This window comes from Danio rerio, chromosome 6 (genome assembly GCF_052040795.2).
Source record: "Danio rerio strain M-AB ecotype USA chromosome 6, GRCz13ab, whole genome shotgun sequence".
Classification (NCBI taxonomy): Eukaryota; Metazoa; Chordata; class Actinopteri; order Cypriniformes; family Danionidae; genus Danio; species Danio rerio.
In genome coordinates this window covers 50,031,902-50,047,418 of record NC_141026.1, presented here as the reverse complement: position 1 = coordinate 50,047,418, position 15,517 = coordinate 50,031,902, and the positions used below count along the sequence as shown (strand labels likewise).

The 15,517-nt window shown below is 35.7% G+C and overlaps 1 protein-coding gene across 18 annotated transcripts in view; it reads left to right on the top strand.

Moving 5' to 3' along the window:
• Positions 1 to 15,517, top strand: part of rap1gapb (RAP1 GTPase activating protein b) — a 184,867-nt gene that overhangs the window by 78,743 nt on the left and 90,607 nt on the right. For 6 of the 18 annotated variants that reach the window (XM_087257947.1, XM_087257939.1, XM_087257946.1 and 3 more), the window contains exon 2: positions 7,364 to 7,443. The exons of the other annotated variants lie outside the window; for them this stretch is intronic. The gene's annotated coding sequence lies outside the window, so the exon portion shown is untranslated. The remainder of the gene's footprint in view (positions 1 to 7,363; positions 7,444 to 15,517) is intronic. 18 annotated transcript variants of the gene reach the window in all.

Here is a 15,517-nt window from a genome sequence, read left to right as displayed (position 1 = left end):
TTACAAATATTAAGCATTATATTTATTTTAGCTATTTAGTAGGTTTAGCTATGTGTTGTTCTGCTAATAAGACAAGAATTCCTATTAAAACCATGTTTAAAATACTTCAATTCTGTGTTGTGTTCTGTTAAGTCAATGAGCTTGGAATTAAGCAATACTTTTGCATTTTAAATTCATATTTTTTTTCTTTTGAATCTTAAATTTATGACTTTAGTCCAGTGTTGGGTAAGTTACTTTAAAAAAGTAATCAATTACAAATGAATGACTACTGCTTAAAAAATTGTAATCTAATTACATTACTAATTACTTTATGTAAAAAGTAATCAGATTACTAATTACTTTGCTTTGAAGTTACTTTTAAAACATTAAACATATGCCTATGAAAATAGAAAATAAACTGCAGCTCTTTCAGTAATTTAATATTCACTGAAAACATTACAACGTGTTGATCACAGCAGCCTGACATATTCAAAAAGTTCGGCCAAAACCTACAATTCTCTCATCACTCCCTTGTTCCAAGCCATTTTTTTTTTTTTTGGACACAAAAAACATGAAGAAAACTGGATACCTGTAATCATTGACATTAATAGTATGCAAAAGCACTGCAGTGTTTAGGTGTTCTTTATTTGTCTGAGGTAATTAGTCTACCAAAATGTGTATATTCCATACAAAGTATGAAGCTGATCAGTCAGTTTTTGTTGCGTGACTCACGGTTTTCAACTGGTGTGACTGGAAAATGTAAGCGTGCACAATATGCACTCCGAATATGTGTGCTCAAGCGTGTGCCTCCATTGAAAATAATGAACTTGCACGCACACAAAAGATGTAAACGGCCTCATAAGCAGCTACCCGTCTCTTCACATTCAGAAGATACTATCACTCCTGATCCTGCTCAAAAGTTCAATTTAGCCTGATTAGGCTGAGTTGGGCCGCTGTGTTTTTGGGTGCCGGTGTCCTCCTTGGTGACCATTATTGTCATAGAATGCTTTCTATTCAAGTGCTTGAACAAGTTGCTGGTCGAGTTAAAAGCAGTCAAAACTTCTTTAGAGACATAGACTCCATTTCACAGCGATATTTTTGTTTTTACTCTCAATTAAGTCTTGAAGAAGGAACCACTCTTGTCAGCAACCATTTCCAGCTGTTTAAAAGCGCATACTTATTAACTGACGTCGCAGTGGAAAACATGATTTAAAAGAAGCATTTTTTCTTCTGAAAAAAAAAATATATTTGTAACTCAAGTAAAGGAAATACATTGACTTTAGTAACTGAAATCAAATTACACTCATTTAAAATGTAATTCGTTACCGCATTCCCCAAAAATGTAATTGGAATACAGTAACCCGTTACTGTGGAATGTGTTACACCCAACTCCGCTTAAGTATAGTTAAGATATATTACTCACAATTTCATTATTGCATAGTTTGATTTAATTTCATATTTTGTACTTATAATTTTGACTTGCATGTGTCATAATTTCTACTTTTGTGCCAGAATTTTTCCTCTTATATGCCAGATATGGGCTTTCATACTACAGCAGTTTGATGCAGAAATGTCTAAAACTGCAAAAGAGAAGAAAAAGAAAATAATAATAATACAAAAAAACTGAAAAATAATAATGATAATAATAATAATAAGGGAAAAGAAAAATGGAAACGAGTAATAAAAGTGTACAAAAATTACAACCAACTGGATGCAGACATTCAACAATCACAATTAAATGTTCAGATACATTCTCTTTGTCTACATTTCACTTACATGTGTCATAATTTCTACTTTTGTGCCAGAATTTTTCTTTTTGTATGGCAGATATGGGCTTTCATAGTACACTAAACAGCAGCAGTTTGGTGTAGAAATTTTTAAAACTGCCAATAAATTCAAGAAACATACACAAAGGTTTCCCACCCTGCTTGCTGAAGCTGTAAAACCACTGTAATTGTAACAACGGGGAGTGACACCAACAACAGAAGTTTGGATCCACGTGCAGGTTTTTGCAGAATTGTCATGCAAGCAGTGGTCAATACCGGCAAACAGATGTATGAGGGCAATCCAGAGTCGAAGTCAAAACAACAGTATTAAATAAATAAACAAGGCAAAGGATCAAAAACACGGCAAAGACAGACTAAGGAATTGCGTTGTAATGTCACTGTGACAGATAACAAGACTCGGCGGCATGTGTGTGAAAAAGAGGGGTTTAAATAGTCCAAATAATCATTGTGTGGGTGGCTTCAGCTGTGAGAGTCCAGTCTATGACAAGGTTCAGGTGGTGAATACAATCAAGTTAGGTGAATGAGCATGGGTGTCAGGGAGAAGTGCATGTATGAAAATGTAGTCCAGGAAAGGGCGGAAGTGTAGTTCTAAGTGTGTGTTTGTGTGTGAGTGTTTACCAGCGACATCTGGTGGTTGTTCGCTGGTGAACATGACAGTAATATATGACTTTAGATATTTCTTTCTTTATAAAACAGCAGCATTCAATAAATATATTTTTTTATTTATAGGTAAATGGGAAAAAAAATACCTCCACAATGTCCTGCTAGTAAATGTAAAACATACTCAAACAGAAGTCAACACATGTTTAGACCAGATCTTTTTGTAATGTTCTCCAGTAATATTTGCTCGGATCACAACCTTTTCTCAAGAGAAAGTTGAAGCAGAAATCTCCAAAAGTCTTTTTGAATCTCATTTGTTACCAGCTCAGATAATAAAAAGATAATAATTGCCAACATTCCTTAATTTCTTGCATATAGCAAAGTTTATAAACAAAAGTCAAAGATTTTAATATAGACTCCAAATTGTCTCATCAATTTCTTTCCTAGACTATATGATCTAATTTAGGCTCTTTGCATTAAACGTACAGCTCACTTGACAAACATCGTATTGGATATTTAACTGAAACGTGGTCTCCTGAACGTTGAAAATAACTCAAGATGTTCTTCTGGGAGTATCTCTGTAACCTTCCTGTCTGTATTTTAAATGCATTTATGCAGACAGGTTCAATTTGCTTGCATATAAAGCTCTCAGTTCAGTTGAAGAGGGTCGCTGTGCGAGGCCAGACCAAGCCTTATTTACTGCAGATCTCACCCAGACACACACACATATGCGCACAGAATTTCACCCCAACACTTTGAAACACACTCTTTGTGACACATTCTTATCTCTCTTTCCACGCTCTGCTCGACTGTGATGTCTCAAGCAGTCTCAGTTTGCCAGCAGCGTTCGCTCATCTGGAGGTCAGACACCAGATCGCTCGGACAGAACAACACACACACACGCACTGCCTGAGATAGTTCAGTCTGAGCAGTAAGCCATGAAACGGTGCCGCTGGCTTTGAAGAGCCCACTGAAGAAAGGATCTAAGGCTGGGCACACAGAGAGAGGGCAAACACACATGAATACACAGATCCACAATATAAGGGGAGGAACCGAATAAAAGAGAATTACCAAATCTGCAATGTCACCGACTGCAGGAGCTTTTATAGACGGAATTACAATATTAAAGTTTTTTATTTTTATTTTTTTTACATATACTGTATTGTATGCCATGTCTTTGATTCAAATACTGATAGGATATTACTACTTTTTTGCGCTGTATTTTTTTACTGCCAACCTAGAGACACAATATACAGTTGAAGTAAGAATTATTAGCCCCCCTTTGAATTTTTCTTTTTTAAATATTTCCCAACTGATGTTTAACCGAGCAAGGAAATTTTCACAGTATGTCTGATAATATTTTTTCTTTTAGAGAAAGTCTTATTTGTTTTACTTTGGTTAAAATAAAACCAGTTTTTAAATTTTTTTTCGATAGTCTACAGAACAAACCATTGTTATACAATAACTTGCCTAATAACCCTAACCTGCCTAGTTAACCTAATTAACCTAGTTAAGCCTTTAAATGTCACTTTAAGCTGTATAGAAGTGTCTTGAAAATATCTAGTTAAATATTCTGTACTGTCATCATGACAAAGATAAAAGAAATCAGTTATTAGAAATTAAGTTATTAAAACTATTATGTTTAAAAAAAAGTTTAAAAATATTCTCTCTGTTAAGAAATTGAAGAAAGAAATTAACAGGGGGGCTAATAATTATGACATCAACTGTATATGCTACTATATATATATATATATATATATATATATATATATATATATATATATATACACACACACACACACACACACACACACACACACACACAAAATTTATGACATCACAAAATGACAATGACAGGTTTTCACTCACTCATAATGTTTAAAGACTAAACAGTTTTTGGTTTTTAATTAAAATTAATTTGATCTGAAAATATGCATTTCACTTGTTTATTTTAATATCAATAAATAAATAAATGATTTTGTTTCTAGGGCAATGTTATATCATAAGACATATCTTTATCACAATACTCAACAACATCGCATATTGCATATTTTTCCAGTATCATGCAGCCCTATCTGAAATATGTGAACATTTGGAAATTGGGGGTGAAAAAAAATCTAAATATTGAGAATATCATCTTTAAATTGACATTATTTACATTACTAATAAAAATAAACTTTGATATATTTTTGGTTGGAAAATTGCTAAATATCTTCACGAAACATGATCTTAATTTTTTAGCAATCCATAATATTGAACTATACAACACAGCAGGCACAGAACAAAATAAGATGTTAATGTTAGGCTAGATTTAGGTCGTGATGTCAGGTGACCAAAATTCAATGTCAAGCAAGTGTTTAAGGACAATGTTATTTTGACGTCCATAAATGATGTCAAATGACGTTGAGATTTTAGGTTGTGTTGGAAAGTGACCAAAATTCAATGTCGATCTTAAACCGGTGTTATATTGACGTCAAATACTGATATTTATTCATCCGGTATGGCAACTAAAATCCAACGTATGATAGACGTCATAGTGGTAACGTCCACACAACATTAAACTGTAACATTATTAGGCGTTGATATTTGGTAGATATTTAGGTTGGATGTTGGACTCTGACGTCGGCTAGATGTTGTGTTCTGACATCAACCTGACTTTCATTTCCAAACTAAATGCAACATCCCCATGACAGTGTAGTGCAACGTCAATTTGACGTCATGTTGATGTACTGTGCCTGATGGGAATGTTTTTTTATTTTTTTTATTTTCCCTAATAATATATCTGTGCAACATAAGACTAGATCTCTGTTGTCCAGGTTGCTAAACTGAAGCCTTTTCTGTCTGATTTGGAAACCATCATTAATGTTTTTGTTATGTCCAGATTGGACTATTGCCATTCTCATTATTCAGGAGTTTTTCATGCTTTAATTGTACACCTGCAGCTGGTTCAAAATGCAACTGCTAGGCTTTTAACTGGGACTAAAAATTTGCTAGCATTTCACCAGTTTTTTCATCTCTTCACTGGCTCCAAGTGAAATTTAGGGTTCAGTACAAGTTATTGTTGTTTGTTTTTAAAGGTTTTAATGATCTTGCACCTACTTACATTGGTGAGCATTTTCTCTGGCATACTTCATCGGGCGTCTTCAGTCAGCACAACAATTTCAGCTATTTGTTCCCAAGTCTCAATTAAAATCAAAAGGAGCTAGAGCTCTTTTTTTGTTGGAGCCTCTTGTCTGTGGAATGATTAGCCTTTATATATCAGGCCATGCTCTTCCCTTGGTGCTTTTATGGCCTGTTTTCTCTGAGTGTTATGGTACGGTACAGTTCGGTTCGGTTTGCTTTTATGGCCGTTTCCACTGTCAAAAGGTAACTAAAAGCGAACAGTAACCTACCACTTTTTGAGTACCCTTTGTAAAGGGTACCTAAGAACGACAAAATGTTACCAAAAAGAGGAGCTAGATGCGCAGCTCAACACTATTGGTTTACAGAGAAACGTAATACACACACACACACACACACAAGCAGAGAATGAACACAAAGAAACAGTCATTTTTAAATAAACAACAAGACATTACACCGTAATACTATATGGGTATAATAACGAGCCATGGTTGATCCGAGCTCAAATAAACCTTGTCTTGATGTACAGCCACAAAGCCAAGAAAAAGAAAATCTGCTGTGTCCTGTTTTTGTTTTACGAGGCCGTCTAAAAAATGTTGCATTTATTTATTCATTTTATATAATAGCAGACATTGCAGTAGGCTATTTCACCCTGTCATTAATCTGCGGTTATAATCAAATCATGTTCATAGAAAAGTTAGTAATGAACATTTTTGCACAATATTTATGTGTGTAAAGTATCTATTTTGTGAGAAGTGCTTCTCCTGTGAAATGTGAACAACATGTACAGCTTTACTTTGAGCGAGATTTCCTCAAGCGAGAATGATGTCGACTGATACTTTCTGTCGTACACCACACTCACTCAAGGCAGTAAAAAAAAAGCAAGCCTGATAAAGGTAACTCTTACCGACCCATATTGTACCGTACTGTGCCAGTCAGTGGAAATGGGCCATTAAAATCCCAATGAACTGGAAGCTGCGATCCCAAAATGAACTGGAAGCTGCGATTTTTCTCATATTGTGAAGCAGTTCCTACAGAAACATGAGCAAACAGTGGGCGTTGCTTGTTTTCTCTACTGCGAGCTGATTGGGTGTAGTAAAGTAGGCATTTCAGTCAGAAAAATCCGGAAATGGGTTTCAAGAGTTATTCCCACAGTGTCTTCCTCCTCCTCCTCACCATTTCTGTTTGTTGTCAAAACTGACAGTTGAATCAGCATGGTTAAGTATGTAAGCCACACCCAATACACCAAAATTACGTATTCTGATAATTTAACTAAAAACAAACAGGAAGTGCAGTTTCAGATTTTAATTAAAGATTACAAAGATTACCCTTTTTTTATTCTTAATGGCATGCACAGATGAATTGTTCACCCCACATCTAGCAATGTGAGCTAACAAAATCATATGGTTAGTTGTGATTTCTTAAAGTAAATTTAGTTTTTTTTTTACATGTACAAGTATAGATTTTGTGTGTTGGTTGATTTGTAAAGCACTTTGCTCAACATTTGTTTTTAAATGTGCTATATTAATAAAGCAAGCTAACAAACAAAGAAAAAAACATATATTGTTTCAAATAACTATGTCACTTTGGTAAATTTCTGTCATCGGAAGTTACCAGAGAATGAAACCTTGCTCAGACTGAGGTTATTTGATTGGCCAAGGTAAAAAACAAGCGTTTCCCGGTCACACTCCTGTCTTTCCTATAAGCGCTCGGCCTGAACTTGTCGTCTTCCCAGCAGATCGCAGCTGTAAATTGACGTGTTGCTGTAGTGAACACATGATGTTGTCATTCAGGCTACTCTCAGTAAATAACATGTTCTGTGAAAAGAAAGACACACACCGGTGTTTTTGCATGTGACTGTGTGTTTGTGTCCTCAGATGTCCATTGCTGTCCAGAGTGTTGAAAGGGACAATAGACGGCATTGTATCTGGTAGCAGACGGCGATACGTGTTGCCAGGTAACCACACCTGACATTGAGCTGAGGGTAGACTGTCATAAAAGCTCATTCAGCAAATATTCTCTTGCTAACATTAACAGCTCTACCCAGAAGTGTGTGCTTTAATGGAAAGGTGCGATTTACTGGAGTAGACATAAAAAAGCTCTTTTTTTTTTAGTAGTGTAGCGATGCTTGAATCACAGCTCACATGGAAGTTACTTTTTTAAAACAAGCAGATTTCTCTTGCTTAAAGGGCAACTATGGTGAAAATTGTCTTTTGTAAGCTGTTTGGACAGAACTGTGTGTAGGTATAGTGTGTCATATTGGGGTGATAAAAGCACAGTAAGTCTCTTTTTTTAATTTCCTGACATTCAAATAGGATCCAAATCCCTTCCCATTGAGACCCACTGCAACGCAATGTAGGAGTGCATTTTCGCCCGCACACCGAATTGATTGAGAAACTCGTATAATCATATCAAGACAGGACGTTTGCAAAGCAACTGGGATTACAACTTTGTAACGACATTGTGTGTGACTCATTGTTGCAGAAAGACTTGAATTAACTCCACAACAAATACATAAAATAATCATTGGCAAAGTTCTTACTGTAGTATTTCTCACACACGTTACATGAGATCTGCTTTCTTCATGTCTGTCACTGTGCTGTTTATCTGATGCAGCCTGAGATTGAGGTAAACTCTGACAGGCACGTGGAAACAGTGGGTGGGGAGAACTCGCATTAAAGGCACTGGCAACAACAGCTACTTTGTGTTCAGCGCAGAAAATCCAAATATTCTGAAAGGTATAATAAAAATTTTGATGGATAATTTTTTTTTCTAAGAAATGCTTTTATTAGTTTTACATTTTTCAATAATTACCAAACAACAAAACAATAATGAAAATACAAGGAACAAGCATTATAACAAAGAAAATAACAGTAATAATAATTAAAATAAAGAAAAATAGATAAAAAAAATTAAGTTATTATTAAAAAACAATTAGGGCATATAAATGGTTTCAATAAAAATACTAAGAAGAATTTTAGGCATTACATTGCTGTTCAGAATCTGCAGTATATTGGTCCAGGTGATTAAGAAGAGGTTGCCATATATTGTAAAACTTAGCAAGATTATCAATAACTTCATAATGGACTTTTCCTTGTGCAATATTTGAGTGAGTTAAGTTAACCATGTCTTAAATTGAGGAACAGAATCTGATTTCCACAGTTTTAGAATGACACTCTTAGCAATAATCATTCCATAAATGATGGTGCTTTGTATGGACACATTATGATTCAGCAGAGAACTAGAATAGAATAGTACTAGTATAATATAGCAATTTCTGTGTCGGGTATAAAGGTATGTAAAACCATACATATCGGAAAACCATTTAAATTAGTCACACCAGAAATCATAAAGTTTTGGACACGTCCAAAAGAAGTGGGTCAGGGAGCCTTCAGCAGACTTACTGATCACATGTAGGGGAAATGGTAGGAAGAAAATCGGTGTAATTTAGAATTTGAGTAGTGCAGTCTATGCATTAGTTTAAATTGAATTCACCGCTGCCTGGAATTAATAGAACAAGATCAAATTCTGCTGAGGCTTTCCTGCCATGTATTAGTCTCAATCTGTATACCAAGTTCCTCTTCCCAAGCATTCTTCAAATGAATCGTAGAGAAGCTCAGTTCTTGAGAAAACATATATACAAAATCTGAAATCAAATGTTTGGAATCAGGTGAGCCCAATAGTAGCCTGTAACCCTTTCTTTCAGCTGGCAGAGATTCAAAATTGGGTATTGCATGGCTTACATAATTTCCGATCTGTAAATGTCAAAAGAAGTGTGTTGCAGGGAGAGAAAACTTCTCTGATGGATGTTTTGAGCTGAAACCTTACAGACACATTCTGGAGACACAAAAGGCTTATCTTAAATTTCGAAAAAGGGGTCAAAGGGGTGCCTTTTAAAAGAGAATTTATGCGAACAATTTGCCTTTGTGCATAATTCTCAGAATTTAGTGTGTGTGACATACTAATTTGCTGTTATTAAAGGTGAAACAAGCAATTGGGAGTAAGTGTGTTTTGGCACTATTTTGGAATATAGCCTATTCTGTTTAAATAGTCTGGTTTGCTTTTTATTGTGATAAATATTTTTGTATATGAAATTGTATTTGATCATCCATTTGAGGATTTCCTTTGTTTCAGTGTATTCCAAGGGTCTCAAACTGCCATTTATTGGCCGCCCTTTCCTCCCTCCGGCTCGCAACTGACATCAAAAATATAACAAGATTCGGCCCTCCAAAACATATATATATTTTTGAACCCCTTTCCTTGTTGTGCAGTCGTGTCTAGCCACTTATGGTTTTGACCCGCCACTTATAGTCAAAATTTAAAGAACTGTATTCAGACTAGTTTTACTTTCATTTTTCAGTTTTTAATTGAGAGTAACACACATGGGGTTTTATTCTTTGGCTGATTTAAGCATTAAAATATATGCCCGTTTAAACATTAAAATATTTGTTCTATTTTTACCAATGCTCTATTTTTGTAAATAATCAAGGACTGTTCGATTATCAGTTTGTTCCCACTTGAATTTTGTTGTACAAACACTTCTTCATGGCTTACACGTTGCTGGTGGTGCAACAAATATGAAAATTTTGCTAATATTATATTCAAATGGTCTCTTTTAATAGATTTCTCATATGCTTATTTAGATTTGCGTAAAAAAATGTGTACAAATGTACAATCTATGTACAATACAATTGGTTAGGATAGAATCATCATTATTATGCCTATTATTTGTAGTATTTTGATAGAAATTTAAACTACACCTTCATTATGTACAACAAGAAAAAAAGCTATAGAGTTTTGACTGCATATACTCTGTGAAAGAATGACTGAGTGTGTGTCTAATGCTCGGCCATACACACAACAACCAGAGATATATTTCAGCAGCTGATGTGTGACACGATAAAGTGCTGATATGCATTATCACTGGTGACAGGTATTGCTTGAAATATACATGTCATGTCTGTTGTCCTAAGATGCATCATTTATGTCAGGTGTCTACTTTTTTCTTGTGCTTGAATGTTAAAACGGCCCTCCTATGAATTGTCAGTCACTGAAATGACCCCCCGTCAATTTGAATTTGAGACCCCTGGTATATTTATTTATCTACTTGGTAATTGTAATACATTACACTTATATTTTGGGGTTGGTTTAACATGTAATAAAGACACCTTACCATAAAGTGTTACCTTTTATATTTCAATTTTAGCTAATAAAAATTATAATTATTATTAGTTGAACTGATTAATAATTAATATAGTAAGATTTATTTGTGGTAATGTAGTTTTGTTTGTTGAATAATGGGCCACATGGTGGCAGTGCTTATCCAAATCCCTTTCTACCACTTTTTTCATTAACTTTTAAAGTTTTTCAGGAAACTTAGTGTCCTGGTCGGATTTCAGTGAACCTGTTTCCCTTAGCAGAAACCACGTTCAGTCCATAGGTTTAGTTTAGACCCTAATAAAGAAAATGCTAACTTAATTCAGATGAGTTGATGCATTCTATGTTAATGTGGAAAGGGAACATTAAGTCATCTTAAATGTAATTTATTTACTTGTCAGAGATTTATTCTGCTATCACTAAGCATGTATGTGTCTGAACTGGTAAAGGACATTGCCAGTTTTTCTTGTAGCTGCTTTTGACTTTTTCTTGACCTGCTTTTATAGAGGAGTTTGTGTGTGAGTGCATGTGTGTGTGTGTGTGTGTATGACAGGGACCGTTATAGAGTAATTAATCTCCCGGTGCCCTTCTCGTATCATCTGTTCAAAGATTAACCATGCAGAGTAAATAGTCCTGTTTCTACCTTCATGATTTCTCTATAAGGACACAAAGAGAGAGTGTATCTCTTTATATCAGGTAATAAATTACTCAATGGATGCATTATGTATAGAGTGCTTTATCTGTTTATACATTTCTGAAATCTTTACTGAGAACATTGCCATCAAATGATTAAAAATGGCGTATTGTGCTTGGTTTCAGTTCGCACCCTTAACAATTTTAAGTGAAGTGTATTTATGAACTAATTTCAAGAGGATCACGTGCTCATGATAGAACACAGCTGGTCATGCATTAGCCAATTCAGGATTCACCAATCATCAGTCACTATAAATACCCTAAGTTCCATATCACAGCCATCTTCGTTTTGAAGAATCCCCCCTTTTACCCCTACTCCTCCTCCTTTCCTAGATGGGTGACACGATGGCCTAGTGGTTAGCCCAGTTGCCTCACAGCAAGCCAGTCAACATTTCTGTGTGGAGTTTACATGTTCTCATACATCTGCGTGCTCCTAATATGTTGTTATCACTAAAGAGCAATCACTATCTGTTCATTAGCTACTACAGCGGGTCAGTTTCAAGATCTACCTGAGCTCAAACTCCCCTCTTGCCCTGCAAAGGGAGGAAGCCCTGGCTCGAGGATCTTATGAGCTCAGTGCTCTCTCCCGGAACAGCATGCCAAACAAGCTTTATAATCAAACATCAGCTAAGTGAGAACTTACATAATTGTACAATAATATATTTCCTAATGTCAAATTTGTTTATATAGAAACAGTTAGGACGTATTGAAAACGCAAATAATAGTGATTTCTAAATTTATTACGACAGTTAAATATATTGCAGTCAACACAACAAGCATTATTTAATGTGTTCCTCATGATTTGTGTTGTTTTTTTCTAAATAAACACATTTCAATTTTGGCAAAATTGTAAACTCAAAAACTGTTGTAAACGCAAGTCTGTGTAGGTCTACAGCATGGAGAATACAACCGGCCTCTGAGCGAGCAGAGAGAAGATTACATGAGCACTGTGACTCAAGAAAATTGCTCTTCATTTGCATAAAGTTGAAAGATTCACAACTTTGTTGCGTCACTCGACACGCCGACCTGGTCGCCAACAGTTGCTGTCGCTAGCATAGATGGAGCTCGCTGGAAGTCGCTCACTCTCCATTGAAATGAACGGTTGCTTGTCGCTTTGCCGCTGCAAGTCGCTTGTAGTGTGAACAAGGCTTTAAGGTGGGCAACAGTACAGAATATTCGTTGTTGCATTTTGCGCTTCAAAATGCACGCCACATTCTTTATTGGAGACAAGTCGGGACTGCAGGCAGGCCATTCAAGTACCTGAAACCCCTTCGCTTCCAGGACTTTGTAATGTGTGCAGAATGTGGTTTTTCATAGTCTTGTTAAAAAATGCATGGGTGTCCCTGGAAAAGAGGGCAGCATATTGTGCTCCAAAATCTCTGTGCTTTTCAGCATTAATGGTGCCATCACAGAAGTGCAAGTTAGCTTTGCAAAGGCACTGACACAAGCCCATACCATACTTTCGTTCTTTTCAGAATTATTTAATGTAATTTCATGTTATAATATACTCAAAATATTTGTCATACCATATCAACCCCGATATCATTAGATTTGACCTACTGATGTTGTCTCATGAAACCTGAGTGAATGGTAAATGGGGCGCTCTGTAATGATTTGCCTATAATAAATGAATGGTCCTCTATAGCATTAACTGTGAAGGGAAAAATGGCCATATGGTTTGGTCTCAGACAGTTCAACCTCATGACATGACATTTCAAAGCGATTATGAAATGTCCTGCACCATTGAGAACAGACGCTGCCCGCCTGTCAGATCAGGACAGTAACAGATTCGCAAACTATAAAGTAATCTCTTTTATTGAATTGATTTTAAATGTCCCCGTGAGTCACTTTAGATTGTTTTAGAGTCATTTTAGGGTTGTGTCTGCAAAAGCTTTCAGATCTCTATTGTCTTTTTGTGACTCTGTTCACTACCTAAATGTAATACTTCATACTTACAACAGCTTAACTGTTTTTTCCAGTTTTCCTAAGGAGTATTATGAGTAGGATTTCAGACTTCAGTAAAACATAACTGGGATAAAAGTTTAATGAGCTATAAAAGAGTAATGGGTTGTTACCGTACTAACAGCCATACTACTATTAAATTACATAAAATATTAAAATCACTGTTTAACAACTAATGTCAACAACTGATTGAGAGGAAGAGAAGCGGGAGAGCAAATGTTTACTTACACTGAGCTCTCCATCAGCTCATATGAGATGAGAATTGTGCTGTTGCCAATGTTTCCATACAGTAAACATCCATTTATTTAAGCCCGAGGTTACCAAAGGTTATCTGTGTTTGTCTATGAAAGGCTTGCCTGAGAAAATGTTTTTTTAAAGTGTCAAAGTGCAGCCGGTTCTTGATTAAGTTCTAATTGGAAAAGTTTTAGGATGCTTGGTGTGAATGAATTGAATGTAATATACTTCATGCTGACCAAAAATCATTATATTTGCACCCGTAGGAGTTTATTTATTATGTTAGAGGCTCATACTCATTGTTGAGCATCATGCAGACCATTTCAATTTGTAGTTTTTATTTCTGTTCGTACATAAAGTTTTATATGACCATAAAAATAGAGGTCTGCTTTTTAATGAAGTTTGTTTATAGTCACAATTGAAGAGTGCTGTTAGGCATGATGCAAAGTGGACAGAATTTTCGGGGGGAAATTATGTGAAGATGCTTTTAACAACACTGTTAAACATTTCCTGAAAAATCTACCGTAACCTACTGGCAGCAGTTCGTCAGTAACTTACTATAAATCAGCAAGAGTACTGTATTTACATTTACAGCACTATTTATCTTGCTCTATTTGTATATCTTTAGGCAGCACGACGGCTCAGTGGTTAGCATTGCTGCCTCACAGCAAGAAGGTTGCTGGTTTGAGTCCCTGTTTGGAGTTTACATGTTCTCCCTGTGTTGGTGTGGGTTTCCTCAGAGTGCTCCAGTTTCCCCCAGTCCAAAAACATGCGCTATAGTTGAATTGATTAAACAAAATTGGTTGTAGTGTACTGTATGTGTAAGTGAAAGAGTGTTTGGGTGTTTCCGAGTACTGGGTTGCGGCTGGAAGGGCACCCACTGTGTAAAACATATACCAGCATAGTTGGCGATTCATTTCGTCATTCCGCTATGGTGACCCCTGATTGATAAGGGACTAAGCCAAAGGAAAATTAATGAATAAATTTCTGTTTGTACATACACATTTTGTTTGTACGTCTAATATGACCATAAAAATAGAGGTTTTCTCTGCTTTTTTAATTTAGTTTGTACACACAGTAACTTCAGTCATAACTGAAGGGTGCTGTTAGACATGATGCAAAGTGGATTGAATTAAAAATGTGATGTGAAGATGTGATGGTAACAACATAAACAATTTCATGTAGAATCTACAGTAATTTACTGATAATCAGCAAGAGTACTGTATTTATATTTACAGCACACATTATCTTGCTCTATTTACAGTTTTGTATATCTTAATGTGGCACGGTGGCTTATCGGTTAGCAGAGTCGCCTCACAGCAAGAAGGTCACTGGTTCGAGACCCGGCTGAGTCAGTTGGCGTTTCTGTGTGGAGTTTGCATGTTCTCCCTGTGTTGGCGTAGGATTCCTCTGGGTGCTTTGGTTTCCCCCACAGTCCAAAGACATGTGGCATAGGTGAATTGGTAAACTAAATTGGCCATAGCGTATGAGTGCTTGTGAATGTGAGAGTGTATAGTGGTTTCCCAGCACTGGGTTGCAGCTGGAAGGGCATCCGCTGCGTAAAACATATGCTGGGATAGTTGGTGGTTCATTCCACCGTGGCGACCTCTGCTAAATCAGAGACTAAGCCATAGGAAAATGAATAAATGAATTAATGAATAAATGATTGTATATATTTACTGTAAAATATACAGTAAATTTAACAGTGCAACTTTAAAACTGTCCTACTGTAAAATGCAGATCATATTACAGTTAAATACTGTGTGATTTTCAAAAATAATGTGGACATGACTGGGCTAATATGAACGTACTTCTTGGTTTTGGTAAGCAAAGGAAAACAAACAACTTTAGTTTGTTAAATGACCAGTAACGCATTACCATATCTAGTTTATTAATGAATGCATAAATACTAAAACACTGGGTTAAAAATGTAATTTAGAGACATTTAAGTATGCAAAAACTGCACAAATGTATTAGTTACACTG